The sequence below is a fragment of the Anthonomus grandis genome, chromosome 15 (assembly GCF_022605725.1).
Source record: "Anthonomus grandis grandis chromosome 15, icAntGran1.3, whole genome shotgun sequence".
Lineage (NCBI taxonomy): Eukaryota > Metazoa > Arthropoda > Insecta > Coleoptera > Curculionidae > Anthonomus > Anthonomus grandis.
In genome coordinates, this window is record NC_065560.1 from 5,977,815 (window position 1) to 5,999,376 (window position 21,562).

Sequence of the window (21,562 nt, forward strand, 5' to 3'; positions counted from 1 at the left end):
TCATTTTCATTCTTCTAACCTTTTAAAGGCTGTTGAGTTATTGCAGCATCTACAGTCTACAGCCTTTCGAGATCGAAAAATCTCGAAGTGATTTTCTCGATCTCGTCTCGAAATCGGGACGAGACGAGACGAGAAATCTCGAATTTCGAGAATCTCGTGAAACCCTAGTTTCAAGTAAGTTAAACATCGTGTTTACATACTAGTTTATTTTATATTTAACAAAAAACTTTTTTTAATTTACGAGAAATATAATAACAATTATATTAGTGGTTTACTAAATACGATTTTAAAATATCTCTTAATTCATATGCTTGTTTTGACGCTCTGTTGTTTACACGTGAGGCAGGCTGGCTGATCATGTCACTGCAAGTTTGTTCGTGATTGTTTATATCATAATCATGGATTCCTTCTCGGTATATTATAATATTGTGTAGCAAACAAGCGCATTTAATTATGATTTCTGCTACAAAAGGGTCGGTCTCTATTGATTTCGTTAATATTTTCCACCTAGCCACTAGAATACCAAATGCACATTCCACATATGCTAAGAGGCACCTGTCGCGAGAAACCTGGAAAAAAGAGAATCAATTAGTGTGTTATTATCACTAAGGGCGAGTTCTACAATCATGCTATAAGTTTATTTTTAGAATAATTGCTAAAATTACAATTGTCTCAACAATCGTTGTCATAGTAATTACTCCAGAAAAAAAGTTATACCATATTTGTAGAACTGGCCCTTAGTGAATTATCTGTAGTGATATGTTAAGAGATATGTCAACATTCTACTGTTAATTTTTAACTAATAATTGATTCATAAAAACAAAATTACTTTTTGAAAACATACAATTTTATTCTTTTTTTTACAAGAAGCTGCTGAAAAAAAGATGGAAATCTTTACGAGATGTCTTCAGAAATGAGCTGAAGAAGTTGCCGAAACCTAAATCTGGGGACAAAACTCCTTCAAACTTTAGTTCAAAGTAGACTTCCTTTAAGATTTTATGGTTCCTTAAGGATCAAATGACTCCGAGACAGCTAACTGGCAACTTACCCACTGACGATAACGCGCAAGCCAACTAAACGAAGATGTATCCAATGATCATTTATTTCCTGATGACATCGACGATGAGACATCTGTTACTCCGGATAAATGAATTGAATCAGAACAACTATTATCTGATCACAACAACCAAACTATTGCTACTACTAGCTCAGATAAAAATGTACGTCAAGAGCCAACTGACTGTGGGCATCCGCGAAAACGTCCTGCAAAAAGAGCAGCTAAAAGAAAAGAAGACTTTGATATTGAAGAATTTTTGAAATTAGAGCAACAAAAAATTAACGTTCTTAAAGCAAATAATTCTGTTTTATCGACACAATCTCAGATTACTCAGGATGATGACTATCACTTTCTTATGAGTTTTCATACACCGCTAAAAAAATGCGTTTTGAAACAAACTCCTTTACCAAGCCACAGTGAACGAGCACCATGTTGAAAATATAAGTTTTGCCAATAATATGCCAACTCATCAGCCTCAAATGACACACACTTTTGTGGCAACACCATTGGCTTCACCCGCTTATTCCACAGAAACAAATAGTTCTTAGACAATTCTCCCCTGAAGAAAAAAGACATATTTTATACGTTTACATTTCTATTTGTTTATTTTTTTAAAATAACTGTAACGAATTCGAAATAAAATATTTAAGTACTCACATAATATATCTAAGCATTTTTTTCTTACCTTAACGTTACGGCAAGGCGTTCTTTAACGCTGATTGGAACCCTCCAGTTTGTTGTCACTTTTTCCACTAATGGTGTTATACCATTTTCAATAAGTATGAATGTTTTCAAAGACATTCGGAAATATTCTCGAAATTTGTCAGGATATAGGCTTAATTCGGAGAAAAAATGATGAAATTCTCCACAGGTTAGTCGTTCACGATAAATTTCATGTACCCATTTCTTTTTTTTACTTTTCATTTTTTTTATATACATATATCGTAAAAATTAATTTTCTAATAATAATAATTCCATGGTAGCTGGAACTGACGCAGGCAGAGCTTTGACAGTTACTACGCTTTTGTTTATCGCCTTCTATTAAAACACAACTAAAATATAGCAAGTAATCAAAAGCATAGCATCTCATAGCAAAGCTTATCGCTTAATCGCGTCCTATGTGCACATACACTAATATCTACTGATTCAAGTCTTTTATTGTTCTAAGTTCAAGGTAAATTTTTTATTACCATCTAAGCTATATGCTAAAATAATTTACTTTTCACCATAAATATCTTTCATAACCAACTAAAATATACTATTTTAACCCTTTTACCACCTCCTTTAACTCTTACGTCTACCCAATAATTTAAAAGAAATAAATTAATAAATTAGTTCCCATTTATTATTTTAACGCCTTCACCTTTTTGGTTAATACAAACTGTAACTCTCCGCCTAACACACCATTTCCCTAACAACACATACAGTGGTACCACTTACCAGTAAAACGTCCAATTTGCTCCTCCCATCAAAACTTGGTGACAAACACTTGCCTGTTAAATTCGCGGGAATTAAAAGAAACCCGATTCCAACCTCGAGGTGGAAGTAGAATGGTAGAACCAATGAAATAATGAAGAATGCATGAAGGCGGTCCATGGTACCGTGCAGGAGATTTTCTTTTGGTCCCACTGATTCTCGCAGTAGTTCCACGAAGGTACTGTTCATGTTAGTTACATATACGCGAAGAAATTTGTACTACATAATATAGTGCGCGTCATATGATTGGATTATTATTATTATTATAGTGATTAGTGTGGAACCTACGTTTTTTACATACTTATATATGTAGTGACTGTGTCTTGGTGGTAATAACAACAAATTATTTTCTTAAGGTATGTACAGCTTAAAAATTTATATATCGATTCCTTATATGATGTATATATAGTGTGGGAATAAAAGTTGAGCTGACAAACGGTGCTATTACTTAAATAAATAGGTATAATAATACGTCAAAATCCTACCCTAAAATTAATTAATTCCCCATACAGTCCCCTTAATAACGAAACGTGTACGTGTAGTATTTCGTCTGATGCCTGAAATACTATGTTATTAAAATGATATTAGATTGTATATGTTGACAACCGGATCGATACGCAAATTTGTTCTTTGGCGGCCTTTTATTTAAGTTTTTTATTAGATTAGGACTAGGAAAAAGGATTTTTCTCTTTATTAAGATACGAACATTTTCTAGTATTGTTTAAAGTGGCTTTTGTCTTGTAACAATTACTATAAAAAATATCAAACATATGCCACAAATAAATCTATATTTTTCCCATATAAGTGTAGAGGATTTATACGTTGCTCAATGTTATCGACCCTATTTGTGAAATTGACATACAAAAACTATAGGATACTAAAATAATACAATAAGTAAGACAAACTGGGCTATTTTATTTATACTAAAGTGGCGTTTGATAGCTGTATTACAAACTTTTTATTTATTTTGAAACGTGAGTCATTGAGCCATTAAAAATAAATTAGAGATCAGATGTTCAAAGAAAGATTTGAATTTCTCCGGCTTTAATTGGGTCAATTAAATAGAAAAATTAAATTTACAAAAAATTTTCTAAAATATACAGAAATTATGGGATAACAGAACAACTTACTTCAACCGATTTTAAAAATTAATCAACATAAATGCACATATTTCCAACCATAGTGACTCTTAAAAATACAAGAAATTAATCCTAAGCCTTAATCTAATGATCAATCACTTTTATTAAACTTGATGCTCATTATTATTTGGGCAAAAATATTCTATGACTTAAGTAAGGCATTTTATTGTGTATCTAATAATAATAATAATATACGTTTTTTAAGTCAAAATACAAATTACTTAAATTAAGATAGAACTGAATACACATTACAACCTAAGAACTAATAAACCGTTTATTAATAACTGAAGCTGTACAATTTTGTAGCCTGTTAATGATAAGTGCGGTAATAACATATTTTGTCACAGTTTGGTAATTTTTAGTCACTTTTTTATCATTATACAGGGTGCCTCCGATTAAGTCGGCACTATTGGTATCTTTGTTAATATTTAAGATACAGGGTCGGTTAAATTAGCAAACTAGTAGGATTTTTTCTGTTGATTAAAATGGTGAAAACAGAAAAAAAATTAAACATCTCGTTTTCGAGAAAATGTAAAAATGTACTTTTGTTAAATGGAATCCTTTATATATTTTTTCATAAATCAAAAGATAATAATTTTCTTAATAAAAAAGTTCATTTACACTAATAGCCTAAACCTAAAAATAACAATGTTATAGCGATATTAATAGTTTTGTATGTGTTTTGTCTTGTAACTTTTAAGATTGATCTTCTATCTATTGATTCAATTATTTGCCTAATATGTGTTTGAAGTTCATCAACGGTTCTGTATTTTTTTTTATACACTTCATTTTTTATGTAACCCCAAAAATAAAAATCTAGAGGGGTTAGGTCTGGTGACCTAGGTGATCAACGAATCGGGCCACGTGTCGCAATCCATTTATCGTCAAACAGTCTATTAAGTAATATTCTTACATCATTTAGTTGATGGGGAGGTACTCCATCCTGTTGAAAATAGATTTGTTGCCGTCTCTCCAAGTTAACATTATCCAAATAATCTTCCAGCGCTCCAGATAATATGAGATCAACATATCTCCTTCCAGACAAAGTGCCATCATAAAACACAGGTCCTATTACTTGGCTCCCTATTAAGCCGCATCAAACGTTTATACTAAATTGATTTTGAGGATTTCTGGGATCAGTAAGGAAAAGATTTTCTTGAGACCAATAGTGTACATTTTTACGGTTAAACATACCTTTGTTTGAAAAATTAGCTTCATCACTCCAAATTATACGGTTTAAAATATTATCATTAGCTTCATATGCATTACGCAACCAGTTGCAAAAAGCAAGTCTTCTTTCGTTATCGCCAGGCAACAATGTTTGTACTGGTCGATACTTATATGGCACAAAGTTGTGTTTCTTTAAGACCCGCCAAATTGTTACTAAACTCACACCGTAAGCTCTTGCTAAATCTCTAGTTCAGTTTTCCATATGAGCTTCAAAATATACCAAAATAGAAATTTCAACATCTTCGCTTACTATAAATTGGTTCCTTCTTCTAGTTATTTTAAACACGTTTTCGTTACTTCTAAATTTCCTATAGAGAATTAAAAAGTATCTACGGTTTGGCAAGTTACGAGTTTGGAATCTCTGGCGGTACTCTTCTAGCGCTCTGTCACTATTTTTTCGACATACAAGGTAACATTCTAACATATCACATTTTTCAATATGCGTAAAAGGCATTTTACTAAAATCTCTACGGCTACTGTCATTTTGTTATTCAAACAATGATTTATTTGTTTTGCTCTCAAAAAGTTTAAGGCCAACTTGCCTAAATTTGACAAAATTATTAATATCGCTATAACTTTGTTATTGTTAGGTTTAGGCTATTAGTGTAAATAAACTTTTTTATTAAGAAAATTATTATCTTTTGATTAATGTAAAAATATACAGGGGATTCCCTTTAACAAAAGTACATTTTTCACATTTTCTCGAAAACGCGATGTTCAATTTTTTTCTGTTTTCACCATTTTAATCAACAGAAAAAATCCTACTAGTTTGCTAATTTAACCGACCCTGTATCTTAAAAATTAACAAAGAGACCAATAGTGCCGACTTAATCGGAGGCACCCTGTATACCATGTCCAGTTTGGTCATTTATGTCTTAGTTTGGAAAATGTCATATATATTTTCCAAGGTAAATCAATTTAAGTTGTTAATTAATTTATGGAAAATAATGCGGTCTGTTTGCTGGATCCAGAATTTAACTGCAGATTCAAAAAAAATTATTTTATATTTTCTAGTAGAAACACCAGGAAGCAAATTAGAAGTCTTTGGTCGCTATATAATAAAAATATCGTTGACCAATACTTTTTTTATTTGTGGGACCTGCAGTCTATTTTGTCGTTTTGGGAATATAATATTATATAAATAATCGCCCTTGCACATATAATTTTCGTATGTCTAAAATTTTTACTTTTTTAAACAATATTTCTGTTGCTATACATTTAATTTTTTCAAAAATTATTTTAATAATGCATTTTTGAATGACATTTACTTCTTCAAGATGTCAATCTCTTACACTCCTTCCCCCCCAAGCACAGATACCTCAAATCAGTTGTTATTGTACCAGGGCATTGTAAATCGCTTAAAAGTGTTTGGGTGTTCAAGTGCATTCAAATAAAACTTTAAATATTTAAACTTTGAGATTAATATTCGTAACTTTTTAGTCACATGTAATTAATAATTCTTAAATATTTTAATATAGCAGTGTTTTAAGCTATTTGTAATAGTCCTATTTTAGGATGATTCTGATTGCAGAATGTAAGCCAGTTAAACATAACCAGTTAGACATATTCAACGACTCTTTTTCTGCAAGGATTTTTAGTTAGTATGCGCTTTATAGAAAATTACATTATTATCTCAACAAATAATATTTTTTTTGACGTTGTTAAGTTATAATAGGGTATTTACATATGTAATAAATAAGAGCGGACAAATTGTAAAACTCCATTTACTTTTACAATTTGGCGTCTATTTGATAAGTAACTTTTTAATAGTTTTTAGGTAGTTCCTTCAATTTCGTAATTGCTAAGTTTCTTATTAAATTTTCATGATCTACAGTATCAAAAGCTATTGACAAATCTACAAAAATAAATAACATAAGCGGGAGTATATTTATCAAGAGAAATTTGATATTAGTGACACCGGTTTGAAATTATTGAGATTATCTTTGATTGAGAACCACTTTTATGAAGTAAAATAACAACTCCGATCCATAACACTTTTGTAAACTCACCAGTATTGAAACTTAAATTAATGATATAGCTAAAGGATATAGAAATTTCATTAGCCACAACTGTTTTAACCTTCAAGCCATCCAATCCAGGTGCTTTCTTTTGCTTGATAATTTTTTCCACGTCATTATCATCCGTTTCTGATAATATTTTTGTTATGCCTGTCTATTTAAGGGGCTAATCTTTTTTCCATATCAATAAAAAAATTATTAAAATATTCTTATACCCGTTTACTAATTTTCACGTTTAGTTTACTTACTTCTTTTCTTTATATCCCAAGCAATACACGACAGTTAAATAAACGTTTATTTTGGTTTACACCAGACGTACATTTTTGGTTGATTATTAACTATAAATATCGAATAAAATAACCGCGTGATATACGTTAAGGAATTTATTATTGTAATAATTGAACTCACGGTTAACAAGAAGGTTTATCACATGTTAATAATGTAAAGGGTGTTTTTTTTTAGAGGCGGAGAACTTTAAATTAAACACAAAATATTTTATTGATATGAACGAATTTGCTTTTATATTAAAGAATTTTTTTTTGGCATTAATATTTAAAAATGATTTCGGGCATGTGACCCCTACGGCTGGCGCGTACGTGGCGTAATCTAGAGGTCGAATTTTCACACACTTTTTCCAGTACTGCAGGCCGTATTTCGGCAACCACGCGTCGTATGTTGGCTTCCAAGTGCTCAAGCGTTTCGGGTTTATCAGCGTAGACATGCGACTTAACATAGACCCAAAGAAAATAATCTAATGGCGTCAAGTCGCACGAACGAGCTGGCCAGTTTACAGGTCCATTCCTTGAAATTATTCGTTGCTCGAATGTCTCTTGCAATAAATTAATTGTTTGGCGCGCTGTATGGCACGTGGTACCGTCCGGCTGAAACCACATTTGTGCAACGCCTGCCAATTGAGGCACAAAAAAGTTGGTTATCACCGTTTACTGTAACGTTCTGACCATCAGCAGCATTTCTGAAGACATAAGGACCAATGATTCCACCAGCCCATCAAGCGCACCAAACGGTTAGTTTTTCTGGATGAAACGGTTTTTCGCCAATAGCTCGTGGATTCTCATCCCCCCAAATTCGGCAATTCTGCTTGTTTACATAGCCATTTAACCAAAAGTGTGCTTTATCACTGAACAAAACTTTCATATGAAATCGTGGATCAACAGCAATCTTTCCTTCCGCCCATTCAGCTAATGTACGGCGCAAAAGATGATCCTGGGGTTTCAACTCCTGGACAAGTTGAATTTTATATGCTCGCAATCCGAGATCTTTGCGCAAAATTTTCCATAAAGTGGATGGACATAAGGTCACTTGTTGAAATGACACATTTGGATCATTATCAACACTATGCTGCACAGCAGCTATCGCTTGTTGCGTGCGCACTGTACGGCGTCTTACGGAATGCGTATTGTCGACTAGAGTAAAAGTATTGCGAAAACGATCAACAGTTTCTCGAATTATTCTCTCTGAAGGACGATTATGAGCACTATAAAACTCACGTAATGCCCGATGTGTTTCTCGAATAGAACCATGTCTTTCAAAATAAATTTGAACAATTTGGAAATGTTGCTCCGGCGTGAGTTTACAAAATGAGCTTAATAAACAAATATATCTATTATCAACAAAACATTGAATATTTATTTATAAAAAACCAGTATAGAACCTTTGACCTAAACCTTATCAACGGGTTTTTTTGCATTTTACTCGAAAACTTTGAGGTTACGTGAGACAAGTGTAAATACAAAAGTTACCAATTTTTTTACTGTCAATAAGCAAGAAAATTGTTTTTTTATTAAAAGAACCCTTACCCCCCCACCCACCCCACACAGCTTATCAGTAACAATTTTTATGCAAAATCAGTGTTTTTCAGAACCTTTACACAAAATAAATACTAACAAATTAATATTTATTTATAAAAATTTATTTTTATTTCAGACAGTTAAAAAAATTTTTTTTAAAATTACTTCAACTGCCTACAATACGTCTTTGAATGCATCAGAAACTATTGCACTTGACAATTTCTTATACACTTCCAGAAAATTGAAGTACAATTATATATATGTATATATAATGAATGGGTTTAAATAGGATGGTGTGTATTCAATTTTTTCTGTAATAAATTGGTGGAGGTGCCGGGAGGTGCAACGTTCAGTCCTCCCTTCAACCCAATTAAATGATTATAAGAACATTACCATTTTTAATATAATTTTTCGACGTATAAGAAAAAATTAATTTTAACCAGTGGCGTACATGAGAGGTCTATCATAAATATTTTTTTACTAAAAAAAATTACACCTATACTGTCTTTTTCTAAAATAAAATTTATTTCTTATATCCTTATTTAGTTTTGAGCAAATTTCTATTCCCTGTATATAATATTCCATTATTACACTATAAAATATATATACGCGTCTGAAAAGTACATCGTATCCTACACAGTGAGTTTCTTGTTTTTTTTTTTAACTAAGGGACTCAAGAGATCTCTTGTTAATGATTTAAAGTTGAAGCGCAGGTGTAATAGTTTTTAAGTCCAAACCTTAAAATTCCTTTAATATAAATTTAAATTAACTATTGACTCATTACCAATACATAGAATTTACCACGGTGTGTTTAACAAGGCGATGAGAAAAAAAACCAAAACGAAGCGGACCCGACCGAAAAACGGAAGTAAAACGTAACAACGATTGATGCACCGATAACCGATATAATAAATCATCATAAATCTGCACTTAAAAGAGAATTTGCACCGAAACCATAAATTAACTCGCCGACACACATTGTTTATATTAAGTGCAGGTAATTGGGAGTTATTAAATACTGGGTAATTTCGAAACGCATGCTCCGAGTATCGGGGTATTAAATCAGGGTGTTTACCTTAGTACAAGTGCTAATTAGAGCATTAGCCGATGCAATTATCCGGCGGATCATTGATATTATGTTTTCTTGATGGTGTGCTAGGAATAATGAATGTTTTTTGCCCATGTTACTTACCATCAGATAGATGGTGTGAATTTGATTACTTTTTAAAATGCAGTAATTTTTAAAAAGGCTATCAGAGTAGGTGTTGACTATATTCCATGCTTGATCATGTACATGATTTACGTAAACATCCACAACTTTAATTCAATTCAGTCAAATTGAAGTGGTATATATGGAATTCCAAAAGGCTTTTGATCAAGGCGATCCTAATTAGTCTATATAGATTCAGAGGAACTCGTGAGGGACTAGTTGCTGATATGGAGGAAAATGAGCTTTAGCAGCAGCATAACTTTGGTCAGGCACATTTAACTGATTAAAACCTTTTTGCATTTTTGTCACACACTTCCCTCAAAGAATTCTCTCTGCACTTAAACTTTTGTACAATGGCTAATCATCCAGACTTATTCTCGTATTTACACTAAAATGTTTAAAGTGAGTTTAAACAGATAGGGTAATGGAAAGGGCAATAGGTAATAGTTGCTGACGTGGAAGAAAATTCCAAAGCTCTTTTCTTTCTAAAGAATCAAAATTAGAAAGCCAATATTAGAAATATGGTTCCTAAGAAGAAAAAGGTACTCTTCAACGTTAAATTTGTGGCTGAGTAATTAGGACTAACTAAATGAGTAAAAATTATTCACTAATCGTTGAAAGTACGGCAGGTGAGTTTTGTTCACGAAAAACACCAAGTAAACTGATTGTGATAACTTAAATCTTATTGCAATATTGTGAATGCTTCAATAAAAAATGAGTGCATCAAGATCCTCCTCTATAATATTTAAAATCTCTGCTTTGAAATTTGAAGCATCACGAATGAGGTAACTTACGCAGGGCACTTATTTCCTAAAAAATATGAGAAGCTGAATTAACAGAGCCTTAATAAAATCCGTCATTTGCAAATAACTTTCTTGAAAAACTTCTTCTAAATCTCAGCCTCTTCTTTATTCTCATTTATGTGACTATTAGGATGGCATCAATATGTCATAATGTCAACTTCCTGTAGTTGCTGGTACTAAGATAAAGATGCCTATACATTCAAAAAAATCCCATCTGGCTGAATTTTTTACCAGCGCTTCTTTTTTACATTACAAATCATCCCTCAAAAGTCCCCATGAATCCAAGTAGAGCTTTTTTTATGGGGGGGGAGGGGGTCAAAGGTCACAAAAAACACTTTTTTACAAATAACATCGAAACTATCAATCCTACGATAAAATGAGCTATTACCTTTTTTGTCCAGTATGAAATTCTCCACAAAGAAGGTCTTATGCATTTTTTTTGTAGAGACCTTCGATTTGCAGAAAATTGCGGTCAAAGTGTCGTAACTGTCAAAAATCATAAAATTCGAGTCAAAATGTGGCACAATGTGCGGTTTTTAAGGACATTGAGAAAAGAGTGATTTTATAAGATGACGATGAACTACTCGTTCGATTAGAATTTTTATCTATGTTTCTTCTTATTATTCAGGATGTTTTTTTGCTCTCTATTAATTTCATTTTCTACACTACCACTTTACCTTGGAGATCACACTACCTTGGAGATCAGTGTATTGATATGTTTTGTGGCGCCAATTTCGTACCTTAAAAAGTTATAATACAAGAAAAATATGTGTTCGATAATATCGAAAGCCTTACTAAAATCATGATCCAAGACAAATGTATGGTTTCTTAGCACTAACTCCATTCGATTGTACGTTATCTGACAATCCTAAAGACTTTTCGTTAAGCCACATTAAGTCATAAGGAGAGTTCTCTTTTTGACTTCCATAACCTTTTTACATCGAGTTAAATTTCGTACATACAATAAGCCTAAAAAGTCTTGTTATTAAGGTCGATTCATTCGCTTTTTTAGGTCGTATATGTAACAATGTGCCGTTTTTTCATATGGTTCGATAGCAGTTTGTTACATCATGAGAGGTGACACCTGATAAGTAAGGTTAGTTGAAGTTAGAGCTAATTGATTAAACTCCAGTCATAATTTCTCCTTTAAAACCACGTTTTTTAGAAAGTCTGGTTCGTTGTAAAACGATTCAGAAAGCACTGTATATAATTGAATAATAAGATATAAGATAGGAATATAGGATATTAATTTATATAGAAATGCTTTACTCTAATGAAGTACGGTAAAAAAAAACGCATCAAGAGTTTATAAACGGTAATATTGTTTATAATTTGCAGCATACTCTGCATATATTAATAATAAATATTTATCATGTAAATATTCTTTGACGACGCCACTGGTAAAGATTCCTTGTGTCAGTGGAATCATCAATGCGATCGAGCGGCGTTGCGATGTTGGTCCCTTTTTCTCTAATATATTGACTTTTTATAAAGTTATTATTTTGTTAAAGAGGAACAGTAATATTGATTTGTGCTTGTCAAAATACGTGACTAATTTTTATGATTATATAAAGTGTTTTTGTGCCATTTCTACACAAGAATTTGGCATCATTGTATTAGAGATGTTGCAACTAAACAAACTGCCCCTAGTTTCCACCTTATATAGTCCATGGCAATGCTAATTCCTGCTTTTCAATGTTCTAAGTTTCTAAATGTTTTGCTAGTATAATTTTTTTGTTATATCCAAAATGAATTTATAATTTAAGCGTATTTTTGATTGTGGTGACTTAATATGGCATAAACAATAAAAGCAACTTCCTGATATTGTATTTTCTGCAAAAATAAGTGTAAACTGCACCAAAATAGTGTGATTATCAGCCATACTATAAAGTACTTCAATAAGGCACTTAATTGTCAAGTGTCATAGCAAACCAAAATTAAGAAGACCTAGAATAAACATACTCAAATTATCTGCGATGATTTGGAAAGTTGTATAAGGGAACAAGACCAATTTATTGACAAAAAAGATAAGTTCAAAATCACATTTTTAAAGAAAATTAGAGATTGATGCACAATTTTCGTTACGCGTTGTTTAACCCCTCTTCCAGAGATTTATGATTGTTTGAAAGGTATTTATTGCATGAAAAAGGTGTCCGGCCTAAAAAGACATCGCAGTACCCTTTTATATATACGTAATATAATTGTCAAGAGGCGACTCTTGCCCAAACCAACTGTTTAGACTTTACTGATTCTTTTACTTCTAATTTAGAATCATTTCATTATCATAAGACTCTCTGTAAAGAACAAATTAGTACGCCAATGCATATATAATATCTCCACTGTGATTTTTATAACCGCGTCACTAGGTCTGTCTGTCATTCTTGTCGGAAGTCACTGCAGTTACTATTTAAGTCGTATGTGCACGTTAGTGTTGCCAATCGTACTATTATAAAAGTATTATATTATTAATAAACATTATGTACTAAACTATTTTTGTATATGCGTAAAAATCTTGTAAAATGTACATCAAAGGTTTTTTTCGTGTTGTAAGAGTCTTTTATTGCAATAAACACTTTTTTTTATTTATATGATATATGGTACAACCATTTGATTTTATGACACCGAAACTTGTTTTATTTTTAACGTCCTTGGGTAAAGGTTAAATAACAGTATCTTATTATGTCCAATGAAAAATTTACTATTTTTGTACCACCTGTACTACTATTTTGTGGGAACTGGCACTATTATGCCCAAAATATAAGTTGGCACACTGGTGCACGTTGCAACCTTCCTCTTTGTAGATTCGGTTAGAATAAACAGGTAGTTGTAATGCTTTAGGTAAGTATATTAAATAACTTTTCTAAGATTTTTGAAAAATGTCTGAGTATGTATATACACAAAAATCCGATAAATTTACATATTGTGTATGACATTGCCATCTCATATAAGAAAAATAAGGATTATCAAAAATATTTTTTATTATTAGGTACCTACAAGATCTATACAGGGTGTTTCAGAACTATGGGATCAAACTTCTGGGGGTTGTTCAGTGCAACAGAGGAATCCATTTGAGTATAGGAACCCATGTCCGGAAATGTGTCAATACGCCACTACTTTTATAAAAAACATTAATTACCTAAATAGGATCTGCTGCATTTATTTTTACCTTTTTTATATGATACTATAACAAGAATTGTTTAAAATCAACGGTTATCAATGTCATGTTTAAAAATTTTATAGCTTACAATTTTTAAACATTTATTGCTAATGGAAAACTTTACCAATCAAGAATTAGCGGATATGCATTTGGCATACGAAGAAACAAACTGCAATGCACGAGCAGCATCGCGGTTGTATCACGAACGTTATCCCGACAGCATCCTGGATACAAAAAGTTTATTGCGGTTCATCGGCGGCTCGCTGAGACAGGCATGTTTAACCCTAACTACTGACATGGAGTCTAGCAGCACAGATGTAAATAGCTCCGCACTGTGCTAGCAGACTCCGCGACATAGATTTCTTACTGTTACTCCCAGCACAAATTTTTCTAGCGTCTGCCGCGCCAAGTACCTTCCGCATTTTTAGTTGCCTGCAGCGTGTTAAAGTGGCTGTATCTTGGAATTTTTTTTGCTCAACTTAACGCACCTGGGAGTCTGGTAAACTCCTTGTCAGTGTTTACGTTAGTAATATTTTTATTATTATTCTATTATCATGGCTAGTTCAAAGCCTGGCACATCTAAACAAGTCAGTGTTCTTGACTCAAACTTTGAAGAAATCGCTAGAAAGTGGTATGAAAATCTAGACAGTGATAATAGTGACATTGAACCCGAAAAAAATTAGTACATTGAGAGCGAGCATGAATCAGCAAGCGAACAAGAGCTTAGTGATGATGACTCTAATTATGAACACCATAATGAAACTCAAAAGATTGATGTTTCTAGCAGTGATAGTGATAGTAAAAATATTAGTGATAAAAAACTAGACAGTGACCATGTATGTAACAGAAATGGAGAAAAAAGAAAAAATAGTTCTATGGGAAAAATAGATTTAAATGGAGTACAAATGAACCCACAGAAAATGTACGTACTTTAGCGCATAATATTGTACGTTTACCAGCGGTACGTGTTGTTGTAGGTGATAACACTAATCCAAATGCATTTTTCAGTCAATTGTTTCCTGCCCAGATGTTTGAACTGATTTTAAAGTGGACAAACAAAAAATTAGCTTCCATGCAAACAAAATATAAACAGCAAAATAAACCAGAGCTTGTAGACATTGGCATAAGGGAATTAGAGGCGCTTTTGGGTTTGTTGTTATATACTGCGATTTTCAAATCCAACGATGAAGACGTTAGAAGTATTTTTGCGACTGATGGTACAGGCAGGGATGTCTTTCGAGCAGTAATGTCTAAAGAGCGTTTTCTCATACTATTAACAGCTTTACGATTCGACGATTCAGATGACAGGGAAGAACGAAAGAAGGAAAATCCAGTAGCTGCTATAAGTGAATTATTTGACTTATTCATTGAAAATGCCAGAAACTCCTATACGATAGGTGCGAATGCTTGCATAGATAAAATGTTGGTGGGATTTCGAGGCAGATGTAGATTCAAGATGTACATTCCCTCAAAACCAGAAAAGTATGGCATAAAAATAATGGCACTAACAGATGCAAGAACCCAATATTTATACAACGCCTATGCAGGCAAAGATAGTGACGGTCGTGGATTGACGAATGAAGAGAAAAAACTTTGTAAACCAACTCAGTTAGTCATAAGGCTCGCCAAATGTTTGTACAATTCCAATAGGAATATAACTGCTAACAACTGGTTTTCGTCTGTAGAACTTGCCGAACACCTATTTGCAAATAAATTGACATTTGTGGGGATCCTTAGAAAAAATAAAAAGGAGATTCCTCCTGAACTTTTTCCTAGAAAAGATCGCAAGCAAGGTGATACGCTTTACGAATTTACAAAAAATATGACTATCGTTTAACATACTCCTAAAAAATATAAAGCAGTTATAATTTTATCAACTATGCACCATTGTGAAGCAACTGATGAAGCAACAGGAAAGACTGAAATAAATGCCTTTTATAACTGTACGAAAGGAGGAGTTGATGCCATGGATGAGAAATGTGCTAAATATATGATGGCCATTGGCAATTTTTTTATAAAATTGTCGATATATGCAGTGTAAACTCTTTTATAATGTATGCTTCCTTTCCTAATAATGATATGTCCCGTTTCACTTTCATTAAAACCTTAGCATCTCAGTTGATTCAGAATCATATGAGAAATCGATTAGAAAATTCATATGTTAACAGAGATATAAAAGGTCTAATTCGTCGAATTTTGAGTATGCCGGAGCCTCCAGTTCAGGAAGAACGTCTACAAACCAGGAAATACTGCTATGTTTGTCCTTCCCGATTGAGAAGAAAGACTGCATACACCTGTATAACATGCAAAAAGCCCATATGCCTTCAGTGTTCACGTAAATGTTGCATAAACTGTTGTCATGGTCCAGAAGACGTCTAAAACATTAGCGTTACTGTTTCATTTTGCAGATTTTTTTGTCCTTCAACTTAGCTTTACTTTAGTTTCATGTTATCAATGTTTTCGATAAAGTTCTATGAATAAGGACCCTTAAGTTGTATTATGTTTTGGAAATTGAAAATGTTATGTATTAATAAATATTATGTTATGTAATAATGTATAAATATGACATTCAGGCTTTTGTTATAGTTTTTATTTATATATATATTGACAGGAGTCTACGAGACTCCCTGTCAGTATTACTGTTCGAAAAACAAGTGTCCGTACTTAAGGGTTAAGACCAAGATGCATGATACTGGTGTTGTTCGAACCATAAGACGGTCGAATTTGAAGAAGAGGTGCTTCAGCGAGTTGCCGATGAACCTTCAAATAGCACACGTGACGCTTCTGTCTGGCGGGTACTACTCGAGCAACAACTCCATCCTTACCACTTCCAGAAAGTTTAAGATATGACTGCAGCCGATTATCATCCTAGAGTTCAATTTTGCCGATGGCTTGTGGATCACATCATTGCACAACCAAATTTTTTACGATATGTTTTGTGGACCGATGAAGACTCTTTCACTATTTAATTGGACCATACCTTCTACCGGAACAGTTAAGAGGACCTATTTATCTGCGTTCCTTGAAGGAAGATCTTCCAGAACTCCTTGAAAATGTTCCACTAAACGTTATACAGCAAATGTGGTTTCAGCATGATGGAGCGCCGGCTCACTTTGCTGTACAAGTACGCGAGTATTTGGTTCAGCGGTTTGGGCACCGTTGAATTGCCAGAGGTGGAACAGTTTCTTGGCCTCCTAGGTCACCCGATTTAACGTCGCTCGATTTTTTCTTGTGGGGACATGTAAAGTCTTTAGTCTACGAAACTCCAGTAGAATCAGAGCTAGACTTAATTGGACGAATAACAGCAGCATTTGAAATCATTCAAAAAGAGGATCAAATTTTTAGTGTAGTCCGCCGAAATCACGTGCGGCGTTTAAATCGGTGTATTGAGGTTGACCAAATTTTTTAAAAGTGTACGATAAATCAATTAAAAGAAGTTGGTCAATCTATACTGAAAAATATAAGTATTACTTTATATAAGGATCCTCAAATTATTAAGAATAGAGAAGAAAAATCAAGATTGATAGAGAAGTATCACGATAATCCACTCTTTGGAGGACACAATGGTCAGAAAAAATTGCTTAAAAAGCTAAGAACTGAGTACCGAGGAAAGGAATGTCACGAGATGTTCCCTTGTATGTAAAGAGCTGTCTAAAATGCCAACTAAACAAAAAGAGATCTACACATATAGAACCTATGGTTTGTACTCCCACACCTCAGAAAGCTTTCGATATTACGTGTATTGATACTATTGGACCTTTTATTAAAACTGCGAACAATAACGTTTATGTAGTCACCATACAGTGTGAACTTACCAAATATATTATCGTAGTACCAATACCAAATAAAGAAGCGACCACAGTTGCAAGAATGTATATTAATATATGGCCCAATGAAGGAAATAAGAACTGATTTGGGAACGGAATATAAGAATGAGGTGTTAGATCAGTTAACAAAACTTTTGAAAATCAATCATAAGTTTTGAACCGCATATCACAGCCAAACTATCGGGGGATGCGAAAGAAACCACAGAGTCCTAAATGAATATGGAAGAATGTATATAAATGATGCACAGACGGATTGGGATGATAGGATAAGATATTACAGTTTTTGCTACAATACAACACCCAGTATATGTCATAATTATACACCGTTTCAGCTAGTCTTTGCACGCAAGGCGGTTACCGATGAGGCTCTTTTGAGTACCAGAATTGATCCAGTTTACAATATGGATGCGTACTATCAAGAAGTAAGATACAGGCTACAATGTGCGAGTAAGCGCGTTAATGAATTTATTTCAAGATCCAAAGAAATGCGTAAAATTCAATATGATAAAAATAAAACACAAAGTTTGCATTTAAAACCCGGAGACCTAGTTATGCTGACTAATGAAAATAGAACAAAATTTGATCCTTGGTACAAGGGTCCCTTTTCAGTGATAAGGTCAGATGGGGTAAATTGCATTGTAAAAAACGAAAATGGTAAAGAAATTAGTGTACACAAAAATCGGTTGCAACCATTTATTCAATAAAATTTTGTTATTTTTGTATAATTTTTTAAGTAAATGTATTTATAGGTACTAAAATAAGTAAAAACGCTTGTGTAGTGCATATTTTTAATATGGTGTAACTAACTCGATCCAACAGTGACTATAGTGATACCGGTATATGCACAAGTAAACATAATAATATAATTATAAAGTGTAAAAGACCTTTTAATTCTTATCCTAGGTTAGTGGCAAAGATTAATTAATCAGCAAAAAGATAACAAAATTGCATTCGTAAAAAAAAAAAAAAAAAAAAATTAATAACCATACAAGTAAGCAAACAAAAATAATTGAACAAACATTTTCTATCCATATTTTAAAATATAAATTTAAATAGTAATTTGTTTAACAAATTATACAATAACTTCGGTCAGCCGCTTTTGGTAAAGAATGTCCTCCATTTATGGCCAAAAATGAAGTCCATTCTTTCAAAAAAGGGAAGATGTAGTGCAAGTTAGTTATCTAAATCTGAATCACTCACATTATTAATACTGCATTGTAAGCAATATTCTTTTGTAACACCAATTGGGGGTATCTAGGCTGCCTAGTGATAGACAGTCGAGGTACAATATACGTATGCAAAACATGAGGCTGTTTCTTTTGACACCTTTTGAACCTTACGTGATTGGACCATTACACGGACATGGGTTCCTATATTCAAATGGATTCTACTGTTGCACTGAACAACCCCTAGAAGTTTGATCCCATAGTTCTGAAACACCCTGTAGATTATATACAAATTATATTTGATAATATTTTGTTTCTGTTTTTTTTTTAGAAAAAAACAGAGGCCGTTATTTAGTTTCTTAAGACTTCATATAATTGTTATGTTATGTTTAAGTGCACACACAGGTATTTGTTTACCTAAGTGCGCTTTCCTTTTCTTTTCCCATGCTTAATTCCTAAACACTTAGGATTACTTAAAACTGTAAAAATTTGATTTAACATACTTAATTTGATTTGAATTTAAAAAGAACATATTCAATTTAGCAACTTTTCCTTTTTAATATTAAAAACACACCTGAATACTACCAGTTATCCGAGTTTCTCTTTTCCATTCAGAAGTATTTTCTAGTACGAAAACACACGCGTAACAGTTTAGACAGTAGTATATAAGCGAATGGGGACACGACGAAATGTGTGAAACGTCAGTAAAACTTACTGTGTATCAACAGGTAGAGCGATAGAGGCGAAAATGTGAGAGAGCTGCTCTTTTGTGGCACCGAATCATCACATTAAGTGGTTTATCTTTAAGTCAAACGTTAACCCTTTAAAATCTAGTAAAAGGGCTTGGATTAAATTGTTAAGTTGTTCTGGATTGCTTAAAACGCTAGTGTGTGTAAGTTTGAGAAGTAACTACGCGGAAGTGGTTCTTTTAAGTGAAAACGGAACGAAAGAATAAAATAAATTAGTTTGCAGCGAGTTTATGAGGTTTATTGGTGGAAATCTATTTTTAACTAAGAAAAGAGAGACTGTGTCCATTTAAGTTATGCATACTTGTAATACTTTTTATTGTATTTCCAACAAAAAATATAAACTAATTGATTTTTTTTTATACTTTTATAAACCAAACATTTTTTCAATTAATATTTGTTACACATTACACCGAATTAAATTTTAAATTGATTGGTTCTTAGATGTTTACCCGTTTCAAGCTGAGGTATATTATCTAATGCATTACATGAATGACGCTCAGTTTTTCTGTCACGACTTTTGTAACATTAACCTGGATTTTCGTTATATTGTGGTCAGTATGCATGTAGATATTTTTTCTCGTTCTGCTCGAGAAAATCTACTGAGACAATCGATTAATTACTGAGCATACAAAAAGAATTAATTCGCAATCCTTTGTTACTATAGTTTTTATGGCGATCTCAAATTAATTCATTAATATTAGGCTCCTATCTCTATATCTTTACTATTTAAATTCAGGCCTACTCATAATAATTACACAAAAATATGTATTCATATAATAAAAGCTTTCTGGATCAATTTGCCGTATTCTCTAATTAACATGCTCACGGGTCGTTGATTTATAACAATTATGTTACATACGTAAGATAATTGTTTAATTATCGTTAACATGGTAGATCTTGATTTTAACAGTGTTGCATTATTTTAATTACTTATAATTATGATAATAATGTGGTTGTAGTTAAGTCATATTAAACAAGTACCCATATTAAATTAGTAGGGGCATTTAGGAACGTTAATAAGTAACATAAATATTAAAATAAACATAATATATCAGACGAGCTAGTGAGAGAGGATAGTGTATATGATGTAATAGACATTTATCAAATTTATCCACACTACTACATTTCATAGCATTTTCTATATGGCTGGTAATCAAATTATATCATAGGCAGTATTCCCGTTTCTGCGCAGAGCTATCAAACGCGAATAATAGACTGCAAACTGTCCTAAAGTGTTTCAGCTAGACATCTCCCAGACATACAGCAGCTGTTATACCAAATTCCTTCGTCCCCTACTAGACACTATAGATTTCGAAACAATTCTCTGTCCTATGCAAAGTCCCTAATCGGTACTGTTAATAACACCCTCACTTTTAACATCAGCAAATACATAGCTTAGATTCTGAGTCACGGCTTTTGAGTGCGTTTGTCAAATGCTTCTTTGATATCTAGAAATCCACCAGAACAAGACTTTCTATTTCTTAGGTTTTCCTTTTCACTATAGTAATACGCATTAGCGAAATGCGATTTGGGATACCATGCATGTGTAGACACCCTTAATCGTTCGTTATTCACATAACCTTAAAATATTTTAAATATGTGGGTGATCTCGCTGTAATGCGCATTAAGGGTCCGTACGTACGAGAACTACACTATTTTTGGTAAGCAGAACTGGCGCTGTGGGATGACCCAAACGTCGAGTTAAAGCGCCTAAATCGACGCTTATCGGATACCATGAAAGGCGTTGGTAACTTAAGACAGCAGGACCGTGGAAGTCGGAATCGGCCAAGGAGTGTGTAACAACTCACCTGCCGAAGTTACTAGCCTTGAAAATGGATGGCGCTGAAGCGTCGTGCTTATACTCGACCGTCAACGGCATGTGCGATCGTTTCAATGTACGGTCATGAAGCCTTGACGAGTAG

The 21,562-nt window shown here is 33.0% G+C and overlaps 1 protein-coding gene across 1 annotated transcript in view; it reads left to right on the forward strand.

Annotated features, from left to right (window-relative positions):
* The first annotated feature begins 2,717 nt into the window (after positions 1 to 2,717).
* Positions 2,718 to 21,562, forward strand: part of LOC126745089 (protein jim lovell) — a 206,742-nt gene continuing 187,897 nt past the window's right edge. The window contains exon 1 of the mRNA XM_050452786.1: positions 2,718 to 2,889. The gene's annotated coding sequence lies outside the window, so the exon portion shown is untranslated. The remainder of the gene's footprint in view (positions 2,890 to 21,562) is intronic.